The sequence below is a fragment of the Haliotis cracherodii genome, unplaced genomic scaffold (genome assembly GCF_022045235.1).
Source record: "Haliotis cracherodii isolate W230 unplaced genomic scaffold, xgHalCrac1.p SCAF_21, whole genome shotgun sequence".
Taxonomy (NCBI): domain Eukaryota; kingdom Metazoa; phylum Mollusca; class Gastropoda; order Lepetellida; family Haliotidae; genus Haliotis; species Haliotis cracherodii.
In genome coordinates, this window is record NW_027266277.1 from 6,419,172 (window position 1) to 6,429,985 (window position 10,814).

Sequence of the window (10,814 nt, forward strand, 5' to 3'; positions counted from 1 at the left end):
TTTCTCCACACACAGCCTACTGTTCACTCACATATCCATGTGTCCGCCACTTTCAGACACCAATGTTTGTAAACATAACTCCACTGCCCACCAATACTAATGTAATCAGAGATAGTAGAGTTGCATTTAAGTCATGATTTTACTGCCATCGACTTAATTATGGGCCAGGTTTGTCTTCGGATTTCATGTCGAAACAACTTGATTCGCATCCCATTTCTGTATACACTGTAAAAGCTTTCATAAGATAAAAAAAAGAACAATACAGTTATCATTGATCAATAATATACTTGTTTATCATACAATGGGTAGGTATCTCGGCAGGATAAAGCCAACGGATAAAAACGATATCCGTTGGGGTCATATGCGGATAGAGATGCAAATATCAAAGGTCAAGTAGGGACTACTTTCACTGTTTATAAACACTGTATTAGGAATAAACACTATGTATTTAGCTCGCCAAGGCTCGCTAAATTCAATGTTTATTCCTAATGCAGGATATTTACCATCCCCAAACACACTCGCGTGATAACCTCTATTGATGATAGTGTGTTGCATACAGATTGCATCAGTGGTTAAATTACCTTTTCCCAAATCACACTGAACATCCGCGACTGATCTGTAACTGTGTGCCCAGCAGGAAAGCCTGTTTTCTTAACACTGCAGCAAAGAGTTTGGAAAAGCAGCTGTTCATTGTCACAGCTTGGTTATTGTTAACATCCTCTGTTGCACATTTTTGTATGTACTGAAATAATACCTCCTTTCGTCCGGCATATCGGAAAAAATCCATATAAAAATAGTTTGTTAAATGATATAATTATAATATCTACTTAAACATCAATGGCACATGAAATCACTTCGTTTAAGATGCCATCAAGTCCCACAGATGTATTGTTCTTCAGTTTCTAGCTACCGTCGCTTCCTCTTCAGTTATATCCATATCCAGTTCATTTACCATTACTTTATTATTCAGATTAAGGTTGAACATTCCTCCTCTACTTACGGTCTGCTGAATCGAAACACATTCCCCAAATACTCATAGAATTCATTAACCCCTGAATTCCTCCCCCTAGTCAAATGTCAGTTTTTCCTACAGTGTTTTCAGAACTCTTGCGGGCTTTTATTGTCTCAGGTTTTCCATTTTTCTGCACTTCTTTGCATTATGTTGTCTACATTTCTTCTCTATTAAATTCATATAACGCTTTTTCATTCTGCACAGGGATTGCCTATTTCTGTCATGTGTCGTTATATTAAACGTTTCCAAGGCTACCAAATACTCTCCCTTGCTCTTCCTTCATTCCATTTCAAACCACTTCCCATCCTTTCGGTGACTATCTACAAATCGTGTAATACTCTCTGTGTCCTCCGCTTCCTCTCAGTATGAGGCTTGGAGGCATTAAATAGAATAGACCCTACAGTCTCAGCCGCTTCATGAATATTTTCCATCAGACAGCTGAACACAGTTTCATTGATACTTTCCAGTCGATCCCGCAGATCCTTTCTGAAACGTTGTGTTTATTATTATCACACTACCTTAGTAAGTGAACTCTTTCTTCTCGCCGTTGATTGCTTTAGTTGGATCCTGACACTTAATTGATACAGGTAAATATGCATGTATCTGGTCATTATACATATTGAAATCCAATAAGAAAAACTAAGATATTACCATCTCTTTTCCATCTTCGTAGAGCAAATAGTCTATCGCTACATGCCAGGGGCATTCGAGAACGAACATTTCTTGACATTAGACAGAACTGTTGTCAAAACTGTTATGATAAAATCAATAGGGAGGTATAGTTTCTTTTCTCCTTCAGTTTATATATACCACGCACATGTATAAATCATCATCTGGAGCAAAAAGTACTTTATTAGGCAGCCATTGGTGTTAATTAAGAGAAATTTTGTTGAAGGTTTGGCGGTGCACCGTCCACAGTGCAATGTATTCATTTGATATTTTGGAATATTGATCAAACAACTGCTTGCAAAAGAATGATAAAGGTACCTGTACAGTTGGTAATGAAACACGTAGACAGATCGTTTGACGAATGCCAACAATCGTCGTGCAATCCAATGACTGTCAAAACCATGTCCTTGTCCTGTGAGGCATATCGAACAAGCGCTTGTCACAAAGGCGTGAGTATTGCCTGACACACTGCAGGACTGAATTCAATAAGAATAAGTTTCCTTCCTTGCAGTTGTATTTGAAATGGCAAATAAGTTCATGTTTTCATGTTGTCAGATAGTGGAGGTCTCCTGCTTGCAGTGCATACTGAATTCATCAACAAATGTAATGGATTTAGTATGATCGAAAGACGAGAACGGTTCAGTTCCGTGCAAGGTGACGTGTTTGCACTAATCCAGTCCCATATTGTTGATTTACAAACAAAGATACAGAAATGCCTTCTTTACGTACAGCGACACATAACTTGGACACATGCCAATCAAACAATACGTTATTCAGTATATACATATTAATTTCGTATGGCAGTTTTAACATAGATCATTTTACACATTGTTCAACAACTACTTTTTAATGATTTGATTTATTGATCATTTATTGCAAATATATGTTTATATATATATGCATATCTACATTCGTGACACATGTCTTTGGTAGATATCTAACATTCCAATAACGTCAACAGCAGCCCACACAAGTTACAAATGAACTGATCCTCTATGCCTCGACCATACATTTATCGAACGTGAGCCACCTACCTTCATTATTTCTCAACCGTAATAGTCCCCCTATAAACTTCACTAAAAATTTTAAAAGTTTTAATTCACTAGTTGCATAAAGATCCTGTTCTGGTTCCAACAATCTTTAAATTCTCTACAAAGGTTATATTAACCGTCGTTAATAGTATACTGAACAACAAAAGTTCCTCTGACGTTGAATAAGATTTAATGCAAAGTTATATTTTTACCAAAATCTGAAACAATTTCGGTTTGCAACAGATAAAAGACTCCTGTAAGTGTTCAAATGGTTTAATTTGCCATGCTGACTTTAGAAAATGCGTGATTTCATAAACAAACATGAACATGCCAAAATGTCATTTTACAAATCAATAGCGTGTGTGTCCAGCTCTGGTTGCGACGCAAGCAGCACATCTTCGTCGCATGGAATGGACCATGCGTCGAACAAAGTCCTGTGGGATATCTCTCCATATCTGCTGGAGCATGTTTCCAAGTTCCTGGAGTGTCTGTTGTAACACGTGAGTGACGTCGGAGGCGCCGATCTATCTCATCCCACATGTGCTCAATTGGTGAGAGATCAGGGGAGCGAGCCGGCCAGGGGATGACATTCACGTTGTTTTGTTGAAGAGAATCTTGAACAAGTCGAGCAATATGAGGCCGGGCGTTGTCATGTTGAACGGTAATGCCTGGGCCTTGACGACGCAAAAACGGTAAAACAACAGGGCCGATAATCTCGTCGCGGTAGCGCTGTCCATTGAGATTTCCCTCTACCACTATCAAACGGGTCCTCTGTCTTGCTGTAATCTCACCCCATATCATAACTCTGCCGCCCCCGAACTGATCTTCTTCCATGACACAATGATTGACGTACGTTCACCTCGACGTCGGTGCACTCAAATCCGTCCATCGTTGTGGCTGAGGTGAAAACGGGACTCGTCAGTGAATAGAACTTGTCCTCACTGCATGGCCGCCCAGCGTAGACGCTGTCTGCACCACTGTAGGCGTGCTTGACGGTGGTTTCCTGTCAAAATGGGACGTCTGGCGGGTCTTCTGGCGACAATCCCTTCTCATCTGAGGCGACGACGTACGGTTTGTGAAGATATTTGTCGAAGGCCAGGGATGCTTCTTGCAGTCATTGTTGCTGGCTGGAATCGATTTCGTGGGTATGTTGTTCGAATCCAGTTGTCTTGTCGATTATTGGTTACGCGTGGCCTGCCACTCCGAGGACGGTCTCTGACTGCATTCGTCTGTTGCCAACGTTGCCATAAACACCAAATGGGCGTTAAATTGTCTTGCAACATCACGTTGACTCGATCCTGCTTCAAGCATACCAATGGCTCGCAGACGCTCATTTTCGGACAGGCGTGGCATTTCGTAATGTTGAATAATTGCGTAATATTACTGGGTTTTTTGAGTGGATGTTGTCAGCACGATGCTAAACAATGCATATGGAATCCCGTAATCCCGTTTTTATACCCATTCTTGGGTAGTGAAATGCATGGGGCTTGCATAAAAGTCAACGTTTGCATGGAATGCACGCTATTTCTGTGGCAGTTGCGTTTTTGTGACTTGATTCCATACATGTACTACAATATTGAAAACCAAACTTTACTTGTTTGAAAAATACACTAAAATATTGGTGTCACGTGAACTTTTGTTGTTGAGTATAGACATCCAATATCGTTGGACATACATGTATTAATAGCACAATCCTTCAATGTATTTACTAAACTGTTTGTTACAGTCAAACAAATTCAAACCATGAGAAAATAGTAGCTATATAATATTTGAAGCCCACTTTGTATACCCTACATAGTCTCAGTAAAGTAAGATGTAAGCTTAAATATGGTTGGGTTCGGTTTTCATGCATTGATGATGTCAAGTGTGTTGATATAAATGGCCATATTCCCCACAAGCCAATTAGATGAATCTGACAATCACATAACTTAAGAAAATACAACGCTTCTTTCACTCAGCAAAGGGGACACTTTCGTCTGAGACGGCACAATTCATTATGTAGGCGTGCCAGAAACCTATGATCGCGGGTTGACCCTAATCCTGTATCTTGGTGACAGTACGATACAATCATTTGAGATCTTCACCACTTCCGACTTTGTTACCAAGCTGGAGCCCTGATTTAACTGAGAGACGTTGAATAAACTCACTCATGGATCACACACTCCACTCAGTCAGGATGCAGATTGTATACGCTGCCTGACATTTTTTGTCATAACTATATAAGTTATACTTTAACCGTTTAACTATGCATCTACCAAAAACATGTAAGACATTGATTTTATTGTAATTTGTCTGCCACGGTGAAGCAGAGGAGAAAGCAACATACTATTAGCTTCATTTTTACTTGTGGTATGTATGATCACGCCCGTTACATGCAATGCATCAGTGTACATACATGTTGTAGGAAGGGTGGATACTGCGACAACGAACGAAATTATCCGATATGCACAGCAAAAAAAGTGTAGGTTTCCGTCTTCCGGAAACCTTCCGGAAACCTTCCGGATACCTTCCCATTTTGGATCCGGCCCGGATACCTTCCGGAAACCTTCCGGAAACCTTCCAAAAAAAATGTCAAAATTTGGGGGGTGCATTTTGTTCACTTAAGTGTGAAACACATAAAAAAATTAACTTGAAAATACCAAGCAATTTGAAGGTTGTTGAAGGCATCTGGAAGGTTTCCGGAAGGTTTCCGGAAGGTTTCCGGAAGGTATCCGGATGCAAATTTTCTTCATGACTTACTTCTGGTAAATAATGTTAGCCTGTGCATTACAGATACCTGTTGTAATATTCTGTGTTATTTTAATGGTAAATATCCTCCTAAAACATTTTTGAAGAAGAAAATTGTTCAATTTCATATTTTGTCCTTTTTGGATGTTAATGGTATTTAATGAACAAACATCAGTTCTTGTATAATGATATCCTTAAATTTCATGTCCAGACTTCCAGTTTGTACTGAGAAAAAGAAAAAGTCATTGACAATGTGCTCACTTGGGCCTTTGGTCCTAGTGAGATGATAATAAGACTATTTGTAACGGTACATGTACCAAAATACTAACTTCATTGACATTTGCCTCACCCTAGTTTTATGGTACTACAGTAAGCTCTTCCTCAGTTACTGTGAATTATTTTATTAAAAAGGATTGACAGTTAATTTGACACTGGAGTTGTAACCACTGCACATATATGTGTATTCAAATAATATAACAACGATGTGCTTAATACTTCACAAATATCTCCAGAAATAGGCATTTTAGTTATAATTGCAGAAATACTTTATGAATGACCCCTTCACTGTTGCCTTGATCTTACACTTCAACCACACATGAGTTATCACTTTTGAGTGTGAATTTGACCTTCAATATCAGTGATAAATATTTCAAAAACATTTCAAAGAGCTATCCAGCACATAAACCAAATATGCAGTCCTTTGGTAGAATTCAACATATCATTGACCAAAATATGGAAGTAATGTAACCAGTATATGTATAAGAGTTACTAAGACTTCTGTAGAAAAGGCAATTTAAGGGAAAATGAAGTATATATAGATCACACACGACCTTTTTCCAACTTTGACCCCTGCCCAAAGGAAGAGTTAGACCACAAACAAACTTTTGTCTGGTTGTGACTTTAACCTTTGACATAACAGATCAATGTGTCATCAGACGTTTTCAGAGCAAAGGAAACATGTGTTATCTATCTTGAGATGCCCAAGCAATGCATGGTTTCATAAGATAAGTGTGGCTATTAAACTGAGGCAAAATCATGAAACATCCCCAATTACACAGCTGGTAAATGAAACATAAGCAACAATCAAATTATCAATTTCTTTTATTCATATGCCTATAGTATATCGCACATTGAACAGTGTTCACATGATGGTTCCTGATGCAGTATGCAATTTCATCCTATTCTTCAATACTCATAACAGAGTGTGATAACTGTTCGCTTGACAGTACCTACGGATTATGTTCACCAGTTCAGATAACTTACTTTCCCTCAATCCTCCTTTTCTTTCTATATTGCCATGGATGAACAGGAACCAGGATGAGGGGATAACAGTTAGACTCTATCTCTGCTGCATTGTGTTAGTAGAATTGTGAACTTTCCATTTGGTGTTTGGGTCCACATTTAAAGACAATAAGTCCCATTTATCATTCCTTTCAAGTGTTTACAAGAATTTCCTGAATGTCCTGGAAGAATTACACTCCAGCTTGGCATTGGTTGGTCTTCTCACATTAGCCAGACCAGCCTTTTTGTGTCCCAGTACCATTTGGAATACAATTTCTCGGTCGGCCTCCATTGAAATAACAGGACCCTCATCATCGCTGTCTGCAAATCACCTCTGATATCTGAAGGGGTGCAGCCTCTGTTTAGGACTCCCTTGTCTGGTCCTTCCAGACTGTCAACCTGGAGTACTCATCCATGGATCTCAAGCAGGACTTCAGTTTCTGCAGCATTATGTAAAAAGATTTTAGCAATCAAAAAGAATTGTTGCCACATGTACTTACAGATAGAAGGCAGCAAAATCACTTAAGTTGTCATATGTGAGTCTTGTTATATGCTAAACATTTAAGATAATCACATCTCAAATCTCAACCAGGTAAACCAGTGACTAATGTTATGAACTCGGTCCAGACAAACCGATGATAACTATTATGGACAATATCCCACATCAGTGTGGTATGATTACATGTGATCAATGAGCCTACTCAATCACAACCTTATCTATTAATTAGGCTTGGAATGCTGGGAATCTTTTTAAGAGATGTCATTTAGTGATTGTTTCAACTCATCAACATGGAAAAATATATATTCACAATCCTTGTCATATAGCCAAACTATTGCTGGATGCAGTGTTAAATAAATGATTTGGCTTTAACACTGCTTTGAACAGTATTCCAGATATATCACTGCATGTTAGTTTGATGTGGGAAGAAAGTGATGCAGGTCTTTGATGAATCCCACAAGTATGTGTATAATGCTGACAAACCTAGCAACATAATTGGGGAGAACCAGGATTTGAACCCATGACTATAGGTTTCTGCTAAGCCCAAGAGATGCAACTCTGCACAGATAATTGTAGTGCCTTAGATAATAGGACATCCGTGCCTACAGCGATAAGGAAAAACAAACTGAAGACATATTTGCAAAATAACCATATGAACCAAACAGAATAATTTCAAAATATTTACCACTCACTGTTGCTCTTCTATGGTCCTTCTTTGCATTGATGCTGCACGGATGACTGTCTCTTTTATTCATCCGGACATTCTACAAACATAAGTAGCATTCACATCACAGAAATGTCCAAACTGTACATGTTGTACATTTGATTCAAATGAAAAGACCCTGGTTGTGATTCCGACTTAGAACTACCCTAATCATAATAATTCATGTCAAACATTCAGAGATGACATTTATCCCCATATTTAACAAATGTTAAAACAATATTTTGACAACAAAGTCAGGGTCATTCAACACATACATTACATAGGAAATAACTTGTTCAACAATGCAGAGAGATCCTCACCGAGGTGAATATCATTCCATGAATTATTGCCACATTTTCTTGAAATGCAGATTAATGCAATGCAGTATTTACTTTTATTTCTAGGCTATTTGTTTGGCTTTTCCATGGCACTGTTTTGACAGAGATCTAACCTTCATATGACACTTTGTTCAGAAATGATATAAATAAGAGAATACTTTATTATTCCAGAGAAAATTTGGGTTACATAGTAAAAGCACAGAGAAACAAGTATAAGATTCATGATTTAAGTTAAATACACTCGACCCGTGAAGATTCCGGGGTAGACTAGGTCTTCAGCAACCCATGCTTGCCGTAAAAGGCCATTATGCTTGTCGTAAAAGGCGACTAACGGGATCGGGTGGTCAGACTCTCTGACTTGGTTGATGCATGCCATTGATCTAAATTCCGTGGCTCGATGCTCATGATATGAATCACTGGGTTGTCTGGTCCAGACTCGATTATTTACAGACCGCCGTCATATAGCTGAGTGCGGCGTTAAACAACAAACCAACCTAAATACACTCATATATACACACACAAACACAACATCCAAACACCAGGGTTAGAAATTGGCACTAGTCATTTTGACATTTTAAAGGTTTTGCTATATGCTATCATTTTAGGACTAGTGGACTGAAAGTGTTAGTTTCTACTGCTGCAAACACTAATCAACTAATGAATTGTGTGGTCAGACTAGGTTGTCATCATACTCTGAGGGCATGGATCTTTGCTGAAAATAACAATCACTAGATTGCCTGGTCCATGTTCAATTATTTACAGGCTGCCATCACAGAGCTGGACTATTGTGAGTATGATGTTTCACATTACATTGAAATATACCATGATGAATACATGTAGTTTGTATTTATCACAAACAAAAATACTCACTCAATACTTGGTATCCTCCCTGAGGATGTCTGTGAACCTCCCCACAAACCCTGAACATGCTGAAACAGAAAACAACTAACTTGTCTTTATCCTTTCAATGTTTCAGTGTGAATTTGTTAAAGATTGATAAGCTGTCATTATTCATTGTAATCCATATCTCACTTTCAGGTGGTTCAGGTGGCAACACATGATTGGAATTGAATGCCACGTTTTGTTTGACATGCACTTTGCAAGATTTATACCCTTGGTAACTAACCCTCATCATCAAATCCCAGCGTTATGTTGAGAATAAGGACACGACCCTTAAAAGTCCTGCACCTGTAGCTCTTATGCAATCCCAAATAGAAATACCATGTCACAACAAACACTTGATCATAATAATAACAAAGGGTTTCCGAAAACAACAAAACTAAAAGGGCCCTTGACGTTTACAGTAGTAACATGGAGATCAGGAAAATATCTAAATCAATCCATTCCATAAGATCTCTGTATAGAAATCATGGAACATTATGTCTCGAAGCCCTGCTACGTACCTGGCATCTGCAAGCTGCTCTTCCTTCCTTCGGCTGTCAATCGAGTTTTCGAAATACTTGACGTCCTCGTTGTGAATGGATCAGGTGGATTTCGACCGGGATTTCCGAGTTAGAGGTGATTGAGAACAATGTATCGATACACGAGGTAAGCATATCGCAATCAAGCATCACGGTGTACATCGACTACACGAGGTTTGAGTGTTTGTTTACATTTGTGTTCCAAAATGGCGCCCTCGGCCATACAGGGAATTATGGGTAGACTTGCTTGTCCCGGAATAACACGAGTTGGTCACGAATGACGAGCGGTCATTTCTGCAGCAGTTACGGAAAGAGACGAGGTCGGCCGATTGCAGTTCATACAGGCCATATTGGGAGCCGCGGGGATTTCGACAGTGTGTATTAGGAAGTATACCTATGTGGTGTATGGAATATGCGTTTGCCTACCATGCCAGGCAGTGTGACAAGGGATATCCCAGCGGATGTAATATTCCTACAGCAGAAATGTTTCACAACCTCGATTGCAGGGAGCTGAAGATGTGACATATTCAGACAGAGACCATAATACATAGACTGTTATATGGTCTCTGATTCAGGTAAGGAATATGTTAATAATATTGATCACGTATTAAAGTTATTTATATTCTGTTTTATATATGTTAGTAAATGTGTGATTTAATTTTTGTAGGATAAGCAATCTACCTAACTTATGTTAATCCTTGCTAATGTATATGATGTAGAAATATGTTTGCTTTTTTTATATTCCTTTATCTAGATACTCTATAGTGACTCATTTTTTTAGTTCATACCGTACCGACTAAACTTACTTTTGCAGGTGTGAATAATCAAGAACAAATTAAATGACAGGAGTTTTGCAACAGTGAACATTGTGAAGTGGAAGATAAGACATTTGAAAGGTATGGATATTTTCACTTGAACTTGTTGAAGAATACCGTGATGACAACTTTATCATGTTGGGAATTTTGGCGGTGGGGTAGCCTAGTGGTTGAAGTGCTGAAGACCAAGGTTCGATTCTTGTCATGGGTACAATGTGTGAAGTCTATGTCAGGTGTCCCTTGCTGTGGTATTGCTAAAAACAGCGTAAAACCATACCCACTCATTTGGGGATTCCGGGTTGGAATTGGTCCCCATCA

The 10,814-nt window shown here is 38.8% G+C and overlaps 1 long non-coding RNA gene across 1 annotated transcript; it reads right to left on the reverse strand.

Moving 5' to 3' along the window:
- Positions 1-7,905: 7,905 nt before the first annotated feature.
- Positions 7,906-9,836, reverse strand: LOC139470934 (uncharacterized). The gene is made up of 3 exons (XR_011653805.1): positions 9,664-9,836; positions 9,131-9,189; positions 7,906-7,983 (listed from the first exon to the last, which is right to left on the reverse strand). It is a non-coding gene; the product is annotated as an uncharacterized lncRNA (long non-coding RNA).
- Positions 9,837-10,814: the final 978 nt, after the last annotated feature.